Source organism: Bactrocera latifrons, unplaced genomic scaffold (genome assembly GCF_001853355.1).
Source record: "Bactrocera latifrons isolate USDA-ARS-PBARC rearing strain unplaced genomic scaffold, ASM185335v1 scaffold_10, whole genome shotgun sequence".
NCBI lineage: Eukaryota > Metazoa > Arthropoda > Insecta > Diptera > Tephritidae > Bactrocera > Bactrocera latifrons.
In genome coordinates, this window is record NW_017534408.1 from 526,455 (window position 1) to 543,548 (window position 17,094).

General features: G+C 33.1%; 1 protein-coding gene across 4 annotated transcripts in view; it reads left to right on the forward strand.

Moving 5' to 3' along the window:
• LOC108966362 (complexin) overlaps positions 1–17,094 on the forward strand; it is a gene marked incomplete at its 3' end in the record, with an annotated part of 186,337 nt that overhangs the window by 91,757 nt on the left and 77,486 nt on the right. Inside the window, 1 exon segment of one of the 4 annotated variants that reach the window (XM_018929246.1) lies at positions 2,185–2,257. 4 annotated transcript variants of the gene reach the window in all.

The following is a 17,094-nucleotide window of genomic DNA, read 5'->3' on the forward strand; positions in this document are numbered from 1 at the left end:
CTTTTGTAGACGACATATAGATTCAAGCTCGATAGCTCTGGTTTGTGCTTAAACTATATATTACCATTGATAGCCCTATGTAACTGATGTGCTAATGGCTGATTCCGACCGTTTTACAATAGTACATAGAATCTTTAAGCTTTCATGAAGATTTGTAAAGATTAAAAAAGTTTAAAATATTCCAAGAAGCGTTTTTGAAACTACAAGTTTAAGCTCAAAAGCACAAGTTTAAAAATCTAAATCTATTTGGACTAAGAAGCAATAACAAAATGTTAATTAGGGCTTTTGTAGACGACATTTTGCTTAAACCTCCAATGCCCTGGTTATTTATGGTTAAAATGGAAATCTCTTAAAATGGTCTGCTAATGAAAGTGACGTACTATTAGCTATTTGACACAAATGTTAAAACACCTTTTTTGTATTATTTGTATTGTAATTCAAAATAAGTCCTGCATTAAAATACAAATAATAATAGCAATGGAAAAATTATCATCAAGTAAATTCATTTCCAAGCCATATGAAGAATAAAAAACAAAAGTTATAAATTTAAGTAATCAAATTCTCTAAGTCGCTATTGTCTCAACCGTTTTACAACTTTTCAGAATTAAAATACAATCATAAAATTCCATATGCCATAAAGCACAAAGAAAATAGTTTTATTCTACTTATTATTGTATGTAAATTTTTTCACATACTATTTCGTTAATATATTTTGTATAAACTTCCATTTTACATAACAATCTCTCATATTAATAAAAAAAAATACATATGTGAAGATAAAAATATAAGATTGTCATAACTCAATCGGATATACACACTTACTTTGTAAATTGCAAGGCCAACCCGCAGCACTCGCACAAAAGTATGCAACAAAATATATGCTGTCCAGCAGCTTAGGCACAATCACATAACAAATATCAAGCTTTAAAATGCACGAGCTCCCTTAACTTGGCTTTGCCGTACACACCCACCCTCATACACTTGAACCCACCGCAAACTAACACATACACCAAATGTCACTTGTACTCCGAAACTACCAACAACAATAAACAAAACGCCGTACACTTTTCGTAAGTTTGCGACTTGTTTATCATTTTGTAAGCTCAGTTTGCTTTTAGCATTTTTCCGCTCTTACTCTTTACACTCTTTCTCTATCGCTAAAATTTTTATTTTTATTTTTATATATATATATATTTTTTTTTTTTTTTTTTTTTTTTGTTGGCTCTTTTTACGACTGTGTTGCGCTGTTGCCTTTGATTTCGTATTGAAAAATTATTATATCTTTGTAAGTAATTGGCTTGCGTTAATATTTTTGTGTTATTTTGGCGTTTATTGCAATTACTAGTTGACGAGCTTTGAAGCTTTCACTTGTTTGCGTGTATTTCTTGTTGCGTTCAATTGCCGTTATGTTTAGTTTGGTTCCATTGTATTAGTTCGTATTTATTGATATTTTGTACTACCGCTACTTTCACTTAATACACACCCACTTTTCTCGCTCCCCTCTTGTTCCTCACTTTTCACTTTTTCTTGCCACTTTCAACTACTATCACTTTTTTTCTGGTATGCTTAGCATATTTTAAAAGTTTTTTCTCAATTATCTTCACTTTTCGTCTGTTTTTGATTGTTACTAAACTTTCGAGTTTCTTTTTTCGTGCATTTACTTACTAACTTAACCATTATTTTCGATAAAGTTTTATGCATTTCTACTAACTCACGCTACATTTACTTACTAAACCAAATCGTAGTTAAATAAATAAAGATATTTTCATTACAAAATTGTATTGAAAAATATATTATTGTATTCTAAGACTTAATCTTATTCAAAATCAAAGCAGAAATTAAAGCAAAAAAAAATCATGCAAATCGTTTCATTGGAAAATAATCCAAAAAAAAAATATATTAAAAATGTTGAAATTTCATGCGAAACTGTTTGCATAAGAAAATTGTGAAATAATGTGTTTTTCATAGATTTTTCTATTTTTATATTTCTTTCTTAATTTGACTCTAATTTTTGCTTTTTGCCGATTTTGTTGAATTGCTTCTTCTTCTTCTACTACTACTTCTACTACAACTACTACTACTACTACTACCGTTACTACTACTACTAATACTACCGATTAACAAATATATATGCGGATTATTACCATTTACTACAACTACAACAACACCTTCTCTACAACTACAATCTACTACCAACAACAACTACTACTACTACAACAACAAATCCAACAATCCAAACAACGTCATTCATAATGAGGTAAAGTATAAATAAGCATCTAATACTACTATGTGTATTTCTATTGTAAATAACTGTACGTGTATTTGTGTTAGTGTATACAATTTTGTATTGAAATACTAGTATGCTTAAAATTAGCTTTCATAAGTGTAAGTATAAGGTTGATATTAACTTTTAACTTATGCTGTCCTAGAAAAATCGACCTACCTTGACTATTCGAGTTATGTTGTCGAACAAATTTTCGAGAAAAAGCACAATTACGTTTAAATAGTGAAATAGTAACAAAAAATTAATGCTCAATTTTTAGAAAAAGCTTTCATTAGTGAAAGTCCGGATTATTGCATTGATATTTGCTTTGAACTTACTTCCAAAGGGAAGAATTTAAATACTTTGTTTAGTCTAAACAAATAAATAGAAAAACATACAGTTATATTTAAATAAGGAAAAAATATGAAAGCTCCATATCTGGAAGCAGCTCTCATAAGTAAATGTGTATTTATTTCGCCTTAATATTTCCATTGAACTGACTTTCTTTATGCAACCACTTTCTCCTATGAGAGCCATGAAAGCTTTCCCAAAAGTGAAAGCCCAAATACATATCTTATTGCTCTCGAAAATATAGGACATTTCAATCTTAAAAAAAATTCTGTACTAAAAAACGTGTTTTGTAGCACAAATTGCAATTTCAAAGTAATTCAACGGCAACGCCGGCAGTAATTCACAACTGGAATTTAAATAGTAGTCGTAAACTTATGAACATATGCTACTAAATCTCCAAGTACATAAATTATTATTGGCAATTGCCACCATTAGCCACCCTTTTGGCCGGTTTGCAATAAATTTGCGAAATTTATTATACTGTTTAGAATTTATGAGCCTACAATAAAAATATTTCGACTGGAGAAAGCGATGTAAATGAATACTGAAAGCACTAAAACAACACACTCGGCTTAAAATGGATTACCTACTGAAACAAGATTGATTACTTCTATGCAAAAACATAAAATTATGTAACGCAGAAAAAGGCGATGATTTAAAAATAATATATTATGTTGTCAAAAAAGTCCCGCGGAATTTTCGCTAGTTGGCTGTCGTTTCTTTTAAGTCGTTCGTGAGTTATAGCGTCGCAACCATGGAGGAAAATAAATTGAAAATACGGCATATTTTACAGTACTGCTACGATAAAGGCAAAGATGCATCTCAAGCCGTCAATAAAATTTCTGCAGTTTATGGACCCGATACAGTTTCCTTTTCCACCACACAACGATGGTTTCAAAGTTTTCGTTCTGGTGTAGAGGTGGTCGAAGATGCGCCACGCTCCGGAAGGCCTGTCGTCGGAAATTGCGATAAAATCGCTGAATTGGTCCAGACCGGCATAGTAGCAGCCGTAGCGTCGGTCAAGAACTGGGCATGAGTCATCAAAAAAAATTTTATGAACAACTGCTAATGCAATAAAAATAACGCAAAACTACCGCAAGACTTTTTTGACAAGCTAATATTTAACTTTTTCTTTTCGAAGCTTTTGTACAAAGAAAAAGCTATAAATCAATGCAATTTTAGATTCAATGATTTTTTCAAAACTTAAACGGAAATCATATACAGCTCAATTACAATATGCGTATTTGCACATATATTTAAATGTAAATACGCAAATAATAGAGGTAAAGAAGAAAAAACGAAATTCCGTTTGCAGCAACATATTTATGGAAGATATTGTTAATTATTGCAAAGCTTTGACAGACAAAAAATGTTAAAATAAATATCGAAAAAAAATTGTTACACAGTGTATCAAGCACATACGTTCTTACAGAGAATTTAGTTTCACCATGTACGAAGTTTATTTTGTTTTTTTCTTTGACATCCTTCCGCTTGCAAAACGAACAAACTTCCTGCCATTTATTTAGGCTTTGACATTTCAGGCGCCTTTTTCAAACAAATAATCCAGAGACCTTCAGATTAAAGTTTGATTATTTTCTTCTACATGTTTAAACAATAGCGGAAGTTTGTGTAAATATCTCGTTTATTTATTTAAAAACTTTTTCTGCGTATTTGCTTAGAGCTAACTCTTGGCTTTCGCCCTACTTCCAGTCCTTTTCAAATAAATTCGCAAATGTGCCATTTAAGGTCAACACGTGTCGTTGTTGCATGCAAACTCGAAGTCAAGGGAAGAAATGAGAAAAAAAATCTGAAATAAAGATTCAATACTGACCCAACGACATGTGTTCGAAATTGAAAGTTAAGTGCTTGCTATAAATTCCAAATAAATTGCGACCTACGCGAAAGGGTTGGAAGTATGCTCTTATCGAAGTTTCTATAAAAATATAAACATATATATACAAGCTGAAAAAACCCTGAAATAATGACTAAGTGTTGTTCTATTATTAATTTAATTCTCCTATTTTTGATGTTATTGAAATGTGGGTTCGTCGTGTCGTATGAGTAACAAAATTATTACTAAGAAATTTCTGTAGAATTAGTGTTTATGTTCCTGCTGCATTTTTATAGCATTTTTTAGTAGTAATAAATTGGAAACAATTTATAAAATTCCCTATTTGGATATGTTTGGAAAAATCAAGAACGAAATATCTGAGTTCCCGCTATTTAGACTGGTGCAGAAATCTTTGAAAATTATAAAAAAAAGTAAAAAATTAAAAGAAACCCTTCAGGGATAAAATGACAAACAATGAGAAAAAATAATAAACGGGCTATCTGTGGTCGGAAAATGGAAGGGTGTGTTTGAATTTTTAACGGGGTTAAGACTGCTTTATCTCTATTTGCGGCAAAATTACGAGCCGCATAGAAAAAAATTATATGGCAATGTTATTGTTAATGAAAAGGTATATAACTTTTGTATATCGACTTTCCTCATATAACCTCAAAATACCCCAAAAAAATGCAAATAATCGAGTTTCAGTGTTATTTTATTTCTATCTTCTACAAAAATAAAACGAGTACATGAAATTTGTTGGAAGCTTACTTGTTATATCTCAATTATACTGTCTTTTCTACATTAAATTTTTTTTCTTATATTGACGTAAAATAAAAAAAAATCCTAAATTTCAATTATAAAGTCTTAAGGCAAATATCAAATATAAAAAAAACCACTAGGTGTTCTATCATTTGCCGCACTACCGGCCAACGAGCTAAAACAATCGTTCGACATGCTTTTGGACCGTGCAAAAAGCTGTATTGAAGAAGAAGGAGAGCATTTTGAATAAAATGAATTAGATTTTGCCGAAAAACCCATTTTTTTTTTTAAGTCCAAGTCCTGTGGCACACCTCTTTTATAGTATTGAAAAATATTCTTTCAGCGCGCTGAGAAAATAAAAATGCTTTAAAAAATATAAAAATTTAAAGGTTTTTACGCTATCTATCCTTAACGAACTGAAGAAGCCCTGCGCTTTGCTTATTTTAACTAAAAGCTTTATCATTCAACAACGATACTAATAATATGAATAAATTGAAGGGCATTCTGTCAGTAATAGACGCACACTATCAGCCTATTCTTAACCGACGCCAGTGCGTGCGCTTTCGGCTAATACACTTATACCTTACTTTATGTACTACAAGCTCACTAACTATATTTGCAAGTGACTTAGACCGCTCTCCCGATGGACATAAGTGGCCAAGACACACATGTGCATATGCAAACTTATATAGCAAAGTAAGCTTATAGCTTTCAAAGCGCATAATCATGTTTGCTGTCACTCGCTATTTACCACCAGCCAACAATGAAAGTCAATATGCCACTGCGGTCCAGCCGTAACAGAGTCCTTGTGACAACAGCGACACCGCTCGACTCCGCTTTGCATTGGCCTCTGTGTTTATTGTTTAAATTGGCATTTACACTAACCATGTATGCCGTTACTGTTGTATGGGTCACTGGTGTTGTTGTTATTGTTGCTGCTGAGTAGTTAGCAGCTGCCAATGTCACACATCCAGCAGCAATTACGCCTAATGCGCTCATCACACAACACGCAGAATACATTCAAACGGTGGAAGAGGATAGTAACAGTGCTGCTTTGTATGAGCTGGCGCAACTAATAACGTCAATGTAACGCCTCGGGCATAATTTGGCCACAAGCCGAACGCTCGTTCAGTTATAGGCGATATATAATATGTGTATATTTGGTGGTTATGATGTCTATATGCATTTAAGTATATACTATATTATATAGTATGTATATTTACTAAAGTTTAACAGCACATGTCTTCGCTGATTGCCTGTCTGTTTAGCTGCCTATTTGCTGGCATGTGCAACAATGACTCTTGGTTAATGCTTGACATGTTAGAGAATGTATCTGTCAATGTATAAATATGTATGTAATTAAGGTTGACAAGTTTAATTAAATTAAAAATAATTGATATCAGAGTGATTGCTCCTTCACTGACTAAATGTATTATGCTGTGTGCTTTTCTCAGGGGAAAAATAATCTGTTATCCTCGTTAACAAAGCAAAATCTAGACATTGAATCAATTCTGCATTAATTAACCGAGTGTTTACTAAATAGTAATCGTTATATTTGCAAGCTTTTAGAACTTCTGTCTATATTTTTTTCTGCATTTAGGTCAAACGTAATGTTTGCTTTATTAATATTATACAATAAAATTTGTTTTCAAAGTATTAGGTTTTCATAACAACTTCTAGCCTCCAGCTAGGACTCAAATCAAATAATCTTCCACAAATTTCTATAGAAGTATGATTACCGAAATATTTGCCGGCAGATACGCAAATATTTGAGTTTCGTTTGCAAACTTTGCAAAGTGAAAAATAGCAGTCGTGTTAGCAATTGATGGGTGAAGTGTAATCTGACTTAGGTCCCATAATTATTTCATTATTTCAATTATTATTGCATTTACCTAATTAAATGTTTTCTTATTAAGACAAACAATAATTGTTTTAATATTAATGATTTTAAGTGGTGCTGTTGTTGTATTTTAAGTGACTGAAAAAAATCATTTCGTAGAAATAAAGAACAAAACCTTTCAATAAATATTTGAACAAAATATTTCATTAATGGAAAAACCATGGAATTTGAACAAAAGGCTCATAGCAATTAAATTTGCGTTTGGTCAGCAACTATTCGTTGCGTAGAGTGTTCCAAGAAACGCTGTTGGGTCCAGATCTGCTTTAATTTTTGTTTAGCAGCATTATTCTTACACKTATGTACATATTTAGTATTCACTTCCACGTATCACACCAACAATATCACGCCAGCTGCCACAACAAAGACCAAATATATAACAGCTGTTAAAATTTTGAGAAACTCACGCTGATAGCGAAATTGTTTTGGTTGAATTTAGGTAAAATGTATATGCTGACTGCTTATTGTCCTATGTGCTTATTCATATGTGCTAGATACTAGATACAGATTATGAATTCTAGTTTTGTGTGGAACGCATAGCAAAAAGATTTTACTCCCTCGGCAAAGCTCAAATGTGAGGCATTTAAGCTAAAGTTGTTTACTGGTAAATGTTTAGAAGATGTCAGTCTGATTGTATTATTTGAAAAAATCTCATGTACGGTACGGTCCTCAATTTTCTTCGCATTTCAAGACCAAGGCTTGCTACCTTGTGGCTGGATTTAACTGGAAAAACCCTGATAGTATGGCAGATAAACGCAGATATTACACTGAGAAGTTAACTTAGGTTGCTGCTGCACCTAAACCTTCTCATCAACTGAATTTGAAACCGATTTTTGGTYTATCTTTATAGCATAGCTACCAAAAGCCTCTACTGTTTTGATAACCACTAAAGCCATTCCAACCTTTTTCTCACCTATTTAACTATTTGTGTTATTCTTCGTTTCTGTGAAGGTCCAAGAGATTGTCTTTAATTCAAATTCCTCTACGCAGAAAAAGCTTGTTTGAATGCCATGCACCTCATTATGTGYCTTTTGAAAAGCACTAAGTTTTGTCACGCAGCACGTGTCCATACAAAAGCTGCCCACCAGGTTGACTGGCTTTCCGCAGCGGTCATTGTAGTCACATTTGAATACATGCTTATACAGAGATCGTTAAGCCTCAAGCGTTGGTTTGGCCACTGCAGCGTTTATATGCGTTTTATGTGGCACCACAATGCCTTGGGCGGCGTGTGACTTCGCACCTTGGCATGCAGGTAGGCGCACTTTTATTTGTCTCTCCCTCGTTTTTTGCGTTCCGATTCTGCTATATATTTCTTCCGTGCTTTTGAAATGCCGCAAATGTTTGTCCTTGCATGCTGCGGCTGGGAAATTACTAAACTTCTTCATACTTGTAGACATTCTTCTGGCGTCATTCAAGTTGTATGCCTGCTATTTGTTTGCCTTTTGTTCTTTGACTTTGCCGCCGAGCATATTTGAGCAGGCATTTTGCGTATTCTCGACTTCTGGTCTTTTGTGGATAAACAACAGCAGCAACCACAACAAAAACAAATACAATGGACATACCACACACCTTAGTTCGCATTTAGTCTTTCGCCCTCTCTCAGCTATTCCACTCACCGCATATTGCGGGCAAAGTATTTGCATTTTTGTCATGTTCTTCATTTTACACAAAAACAACAAAACAACAGCAATAATGACAAAGAAAAAATAAGTTGAGAATATTTTATTGTTGTAAATGGTGATGGTGATGGGGAATATTCAACGAACTGCGCTGGTGTTTATTAAATTCCTTTGACATAGCACCGGCAGGCAGCAGCAGTTATCCTTCCCACTTGCTTTGCCTCAGCAATTCAACAGCTTCACACCCGCCACCGCTGTACTGCATCAGCATTTGTCTAAGGTGCCGTTAATGGCTTCGAATTTGTGCGTTGGCAAGCTGGTGTGAAAGTTGTCGAATGCGTTTGTGGTGAATGTCGGAATGTTTGTGGCAAAAACAAAAACAAAAACAAAAATAAAAAAATCAAATAAAATGGAAATAAAACGGCAGCAACAGCAAGTGATAATTTCGAGAAATGAAAGGAGTGAATAAATAATAAATGTATTAGAAATATGTTAAAAGTTRGGCAAAAGTTTTTGTGCAACTGAAAGTTCGACTTGAAAGTGAAAAGTATCTGCACACTTACATACAAGTATATGTTTATATAAATATGTATGAGTCTGTTTGTTAAAAAGTTTGAGCATACGCCGGTAATATCAAACCAAGTTAAATTAAAGAATTTATAGCAAATACTTATGAGCAGCAGTAAATAACGCAAGAATTCTTTGAATGCCAKTTTTTCTGGACAATTTCATTAAAAGTTCTTTTTTGCTTTAACTTTAAGCTTTTTGAAAAATATTTATTTACAATAAATATATAACAGTGAGAAAATTCGTTTATTTTTGTTTACTTAAATCTGTCTTTTACTAAAGAAAATCAATATACAAACAAAAAGCTTTACATAGAATGGTGTAAATTGAGCTTAATTGTTTAATTAAATCAATACTAATACTCTTTTGGTCAAAGAATTGTTTTAAATACTAAAAAAAAAATTAAATTTCTTACTTCTATGTTTTCTGAAACTATTTTTATTTCATATTTTTGAATAAGTTTCAACACTAGTTTTGTGTACARTTTTAACAGCCAGTCAAGCGAATAAGGAGTAACCTTATTCTGCAGCTATTTGGTTTAAAAATATTTAGAGTTCGCATTGCATCTATTGCAAATGATTCACAGAACATTTTTTTTTTTTTGCAAACATTGTTCGCATCTCAGTTGAATAAAAAATAGAAGTAGCTGGCGAARCTGTCGAAAAGCAAAGATAACTCCCTTTTCGTTGAGTTTTCTTAGAAAACTATGCATTTAGTTATATAAATGTGATGTGAGCTATTTGATATACATACTTCTCAGCTTCAAAAATAGCTGAACTAATTAATTTGAAATGGAGATAATATTTATCAAGCGATAAAAGTTGTTGGCATTTTCTTCTTTAGCGTTTCTCTTTGGCTATAGAAATATTTTTAGTCAAGAAAATTTTCTTTTTTATTTTTGATAAAATTTTAAATATTTGGCGAAAAACTCACGTTTTAAAGCAAAATGCGAGGGTGCATTATTATGCTGTAAAAACCAAGAGTTCTTGGCTCATAACTCCGAACTCTTTTTACAAATAGCTTCGCGCAAATGACGCAAAATAGTGTTTGATTTTTGAGCTAGTTTGACGGGGTTTTCGGCTTCGGCTCAACTTTGCCACGATATTCCGTCGACTGATCGTCTGTTTCCGGGTAGTAAATATAGCTCCAAGATTCGTCACCAGTAATGCTAYGTTTCATAACATCCTGGTAGCCAATACATTGTATTATAGACGTTAATGTGACACTGTCTTTCGAAAAAAAATTAGAGATTTTGGAAGCAATCGTGCTTTTACTTTTCTTAAACCAAATTGCTCTTTAAAAATAATTTTCACGTTATTCAAACGACACGATAGTAAGATCTCTGGCTGTTAATCGTCAAGCACCGATTTCTAATATTTTATTGACAATTTAATCATCAGTTGATGTTGATGTTCATCCTGAACGTCGTTCGTTAACAAAGAAAAATACTTTGATTCCGCACACAAAATATAATTAACTTCTGTGGTTGTTCATCCTGAACGTCGTTCGTTAACAAAGAAAAATACTTTGATTCCGCACACAAAATATAATTAACTTCTGTGGTTGTTTATTGAAGAATTTCACKCATCGTAAAAATCGCAACAACTAGTTGATATAAATGTATTTAATTTATTACGTAATTTTTTATACTTAAACTCCTAAAAGTAGAAGAAATTTCCAMGACAAGCAGAGTTTCTGCAAAAATTTCTTTTATTTGTTTAATTTCAACAAACATTTTAATTGAAAACATTCCTCCAACTGAAGAATAGCCAGCTAACAAACGAAATAATAATGAAATCAAACCGACAAAGCTTTTCCACTTGGCAATTGCTCACAGTGAGCGTGTGTTACGCSCACTTGCAGTTGAAGTGACGGAAAAGTTAATACAACAAGTAGGCACTTAGCTCACGCTGTCTGAATTTACAAAAGCTGCTATGTAACGCAATGCGCCTGTGTTTGTATATGTATGTGTGCAAATTCCTTAGCCTCGTATTCAGATAAGAATCTGGCATTTCCATATTATTCACATTGCTTTGCCATACTCGGATTTAATTTCCGTTGATATTCGCCGAAGAAAATTGTTGAATAAAATATATTCAACCAGAAACTCACACAAACAARTAGTACAATACGCAACAGCAATGTGTGCTTGTTGTGGCTTTTTTACAATATTTTATATTGTGGCTCTATTTGCCGTTAAGAAGGTAGCAGAAGATATAATATATACATATGGAATATATCCTGGAGTATCCTACTTATTTGCAATTTACACATTGGAAAATAGAAAACACACTGRCTTTATCGTCAACAAACATTTGGAAGTTGCCTCAGATAAAACCGCAACAGCTGTTTATCCTTGACTCCACAGAACATATGCTATTACATTTACACTTAGTATGCATTTATGTGAATTTGTACTTTTACGTGGCTAAAAGTGAAGAAAAATAATGCTCGAATTTGTGTCTTGAGCTGCGCACCCAAATAAATAGTTAGAAATTTACATAACATCTTTGTTTTAATTTTTTTTTTTACGGTTTATGTTTTGTTTATTTCTGTTGACACCRCTGAAAATGAATTAYTTGCTTGAAAATTTAAAAAAAWTTTTTTTTGGTTCTTGATATCATATTTGTACAAACAAATATTTTGTCACATTGTATGCTGTATTCTTGTCAGATTATTWTGGTGAGCAATAGCGTTTTCTCCAAACCAGCGACTCTAATAATTTGTATATAATCGTAGACCTTACATTTATATTTATACCGAAATAGTTGACTTATACTTTCTTCATTACATACGTCAGCAACCTGTGCTGAAATACACATACGCAATGTCGTTTTTTTTTTTGTTTTTCAAACCAAAAGCAAACCGACTAAGTCCCATAAATACTTCTAACATTAAGCTACAGAAAATGTAAGCATTGAATAAAGCTAAAAATATGTACTTCAGAGGCATGCATGGAAAATCAGTAATAAAGAGAAATTTTCAATTTAAAACTCGTTTTTTTTTTATKAGAACACTTCCTACGAATCAGATATACATATGTATATAAAAACTACTGGATAGGAAACTGAAAAATAAAAACAGGAAATAGTCTGTGATAAAACCCTACTTCTTATAGGTCTTTGGAAATACCAAATTTGTCAACTCTAACAATGGGAAGAACATTTACAGATAAAACAAAAAAATATTATACTATGTAGCAACATGTTGGAAAATTATAAAGATTTTATATTCGTTCTAATGTTTGCAATTCATAATATACATTAGTGTATATTTTTGACGTTTATATAATATAGGGTTTAACAAAAAAATCACTAATTATTAAAGAATTTCAATTCTTTTTATAAAATGTGAAGTACAGTCAATTCAATTAAGATTAAATATCCATACAATTAAGTTCGAGTTTGTTGAACCCAATTTTCGAATACTTTGTCCACAAAATCAAATCATATTTTATGCATAACACATTCACYATTGACTTGTAATGGTCAGTAGTGTTAAATCCTACATTTTTTAACGCCATTTATTGTCACAATTTCTTGAAATAATCGAATGCTCAAACTTTTCCTGCAATAATTCCATTATTGTGCGGGCTGTGTAGCATGTAGCCCCGTATTGTCGGAACCAGATGCTGTTGAGAACCCCTTCTTCAAATTGTGGTCATAAAAATTTGGTTATCATCGATCTATATCGCTCTTAAATGACAGTAAGACGTCCCCACCGATGATTCCATTAGACCAAAGACCACACCACACTGTCAATTTTGGTGAATGAAATGGTGGTTCATAAAAAATTTCTGGAGTTTTTTCATACCTGAATCAACGGTTCTGTTTATTTACCGCACTATTCAGTAGAAAGTGAGCCTCATTGGACAAGATAATTTTCTTAAAAAAATTGCTTAGGTTTTCAAATTCTTCCAAAGCAAATCAGATAATTCACGACGTTAGAGTGCTGGTCGTTCAATGGTTTTAGTTCTTGTTTAAAAACTATTTTATACGGATGCAAGTCCAAATCCCTTTTCAAAAACTGCCAGGCTATKGTTCTTGAGAAWGCCTTGAAATAAACAAATTGCTGCTCTTTGTCTTATTAAAACTTGAACATTATGTTAAGGTAAGGGCAGCAGTGCTCTAAAAGTTGTAATTGGAGAAATATTATTTTGAAAATAAAATCGAATAATTTTCAAACGTTGTCCTTGCGTATATATTTCCATCATGAAAATTACTAATGAATACAAGAAACAAATTAGAGATCACGACGTATAAAAACCACACTTAAAAGTCATATCCTGTCCATTTAAATCYCGGTAAAAACAAATTTTGTTTCAAATATTATCAAAAGTACAAAATAAAAATATTTTTTATTTTTTTCGATTGAAATCTCATTTCTGTTAATCTATMTAACCTAACATCTCAACCAAATAGCTGAAATTAAATAATATTATACACACTATTCCGTGCAGCGACTATTAAAAGAGTGAAAAGCAAAATATTTTAGTACCAAATTATAACAAAACTACACAGCGCAGTAAAAGAGAAATAAAGACACACTAAAAACTGCCACTTCAACCAAATGACTCGCCGCAAATGTACTGAAAAGCGTAAAATTTKTATACACAAAAATAAGTGCGCGCTCACTGGCACTTTTCCACACATACACACATGCCTTTATGTATATATAAGTATATTATGTACAAATAACTGTTTTGTCCGACTGCCGAAACAGCTGTTCCATAGAAATAGCACAATATACTGAGCATACAAATTGGCGCATATACAAACAGCAGCAGCTGACAGCAATAGTTGCAAGCACATCCTCTGAGCAGTGCGTCGCGCACAGCGCTAGCCAACACGGCGTATACATTACCGTTTTCATTGCTTAATTTTGCGCGTCAAACTCCATTAGGGGGCAATTAGAAATTATGTGCTAGTATGTAAACACACATGCACACACACACACACACACATACATACAAAGGCTTAGCGCCAGCGCGTGCACCGTTATAGTTTTGCAAATGCTGTGGCTGCGCGCGCTGCAGTAAGCACCCCAGAGACTATTTGACTCGACTTGCTGTGTGGAGTGTGCAAATTTATGTGGTCACGTTGTTAACGGGATAAATTTTTGTTTCATTACAWTTTTAATGCGGTTTTGCGAGTGCAGATTTTTCGGTGCATTAAATTTCGCCTACATAACTACATGTGGCGAATTGTTGGCGTTTGTACGAGTAATTAGTGTTTTGTTGGTAAGTGCAAAATTACGCTTGGGAATTTATCTTCATTAGAGAATTGCTTTGAAGTAGCAATAAAGCAGAGGAAAATGCTAAAATTGTTTTTGCTAATTTGAAGAATATATTTTTGCCTTGAACTCAGACAAACATACATGTGTCTTGCTGTGAAAACGATAATGTATTTCGCTAAAAAATAAACTTTATAGCATAGAGCAAAAAAAAAAAACATTTTACCGCAGTGTTCAAAGCTGTCTTCATGAAACTGGTGTCTCTCAATAGAGGCACGACGTAATTAACGCGAATACTAAACCTCCTTTGATTTGCCATATTTCTCATGTGTAAATAAGAGCGTTAACGCATTGTAGAAACTCTCTTTCTTAATCGCATTTATATTTTCGATAAAGCCAGCGGCTTGTCACAAAGAACTGCGCGCACCACTGACTCAAAAATCAATTTTGCTCACATTTAGTGTTGCATTTGCTGTTGAAAACTTAAACAGTTTTATCAAAATTATACATTTAGTAATCGCTTTCTTATCAGCTCCGGCGATAAGTCAAAGAAACGGAACGAAAACAAAGGTGTGATAGTTTCTAATGCGCGATTCTCTTGTGGAGACCGACTCCGAATAATATTAATACAATATTATTATCAATAAAAATAAACATATTTTTTTTATTTAAAAATTATACATAATTGCGTTGTTCAAATATATACTTACTAGAAAAGTATGGACAAATTTCTATATTTGGCAGATCCGACGCGCGCCATCGATGAAGTGTTTGGTGAGTCAAATGCGCGGAATAGCATTTATATCAAATTTTTTTGCTTTGAAAGAAATGCAGTGTAGGCGCGTTTTGTTTAGGGGTGGGTGGTTATTCAGTCTACCATATTTTTATAGAACGGCCTTTTAAAGAATTGATATTTATATATAGGGTGATTTATAAAGCAACTTAGTCAAACTAGAAAACCATATATTATATGTTGATACATATTCTGAGTTCTATCGATTGACTCAATATTGCAAATTTTCCGAATATTTAGGAAAGACTAATCGACTAGCAAACTGATAAGATGTCGACCAGCATTTATGCGACTTCGAAATCTTTTGATCTGGAGTAGATATGTGAGATTTTTTTGGCCTAAAGTAGAACGCAGGAGACTTATTGAGTTACTTACAATTAGCATAATTCATCTTGCCGCAATCGTAGGGTTTCTTACTGGGCATATCCATGAACTATCGAGGACCGCGAAGATAATCTTTGTACCTAAAATAGAAAAGTGCTACTATTCACTGGCAAAATTTTTTAGACTAATTTATTTAATATCCTTCATGTTAAAAAGTATGGTTAACGTCGTGGATTGTGAAATAAGGACAAAGGCGCTAAAAAGTGCAACACTGCATGCGAACCAGCATGCTTACAGAGTAGGCAGATCAACTAATACTGCTCTGTCTCAGCTAACTGCGGAGATGCAGAGTTCGTTAAAAGAATGGGAAGTAATATATGCAGCTTCCTAGGCATCCAAGAAGTTTTTGGCAAAACGGGAGCGATATTACAAACGCCGACGGCTCGAAAACTTCATAATTAATTGATGCAGGAGTCGCAGGAACATTTAACAAACTCTCCATACTTATGCGAAGTTTTCTGAGTGTACTTTAAGTAACGGTCTCTGTAATAAGTCGGTGTGTAGAGATAATCTCCAGCGCAACTGTGGCAACGAACGTATTCTAATCATACTTAGCGACAGTCAAGCGGCACATAATGCAGTCTTTTCCGATGAGATCAAATCGCTAACAAATCTATCAAAACATAACCAACTGCACCTTATTTGAGCATCTTGTCGCAAAGAACCAGTAATGAACTGACTAATGAGCTTACCTGCTCCGCAGTAACCACTAACATGGTAGGACCTAAACCATTCATCGCGAAGGGTTCTCATATCATAAAGAAGCTGCTCCGCAAAGAGAGTAGGCAGAGAGGCGTATTAATAACAACACCAACACAAGCGGCATATCAAATTGATAATGGGTGGCTATAACATTAGCAGATTTAAATATGTCATCAACCTTTCAAGGGACAAACTACTTGTCACATGCTACACTCAGCTCTGTAAGCTCAATAAACAATTATGTATAGAATATAACATGGGCCAAATTTTTTTTTTTTTTTTTTTTAATTACTGATTCTGCGACTGGGAGCCTAGAACTCTAGAACATGTGCAGATTAACTGCATAACAGTCTGCAGACGGCTTTGGATAAATGTTTCCAAATAGGAATCATATCTCCTCATTAGCACCAAGCAGTATATTGGAACATATTAATATGCTAGGGCTAAGTGTAAGCAGTACGAAGCAAAAATTATTATTAGGTTACTCTGCAATCACGATTTTCTTCAAGAACTCATAACATTATGAAAATTTAATTATTTCAATTTAACTCTTTTTTGTATAATTCCAAAGTATTTTGTGAATAAACAAATGATATATAGGTATCTAGTGAAACTATTAATTTCTCTTTTATCATTTGTTAAAAATCGTTAAAAATTCGGAACTCAAGACTGGAATACCCTTTTAATATAATATTA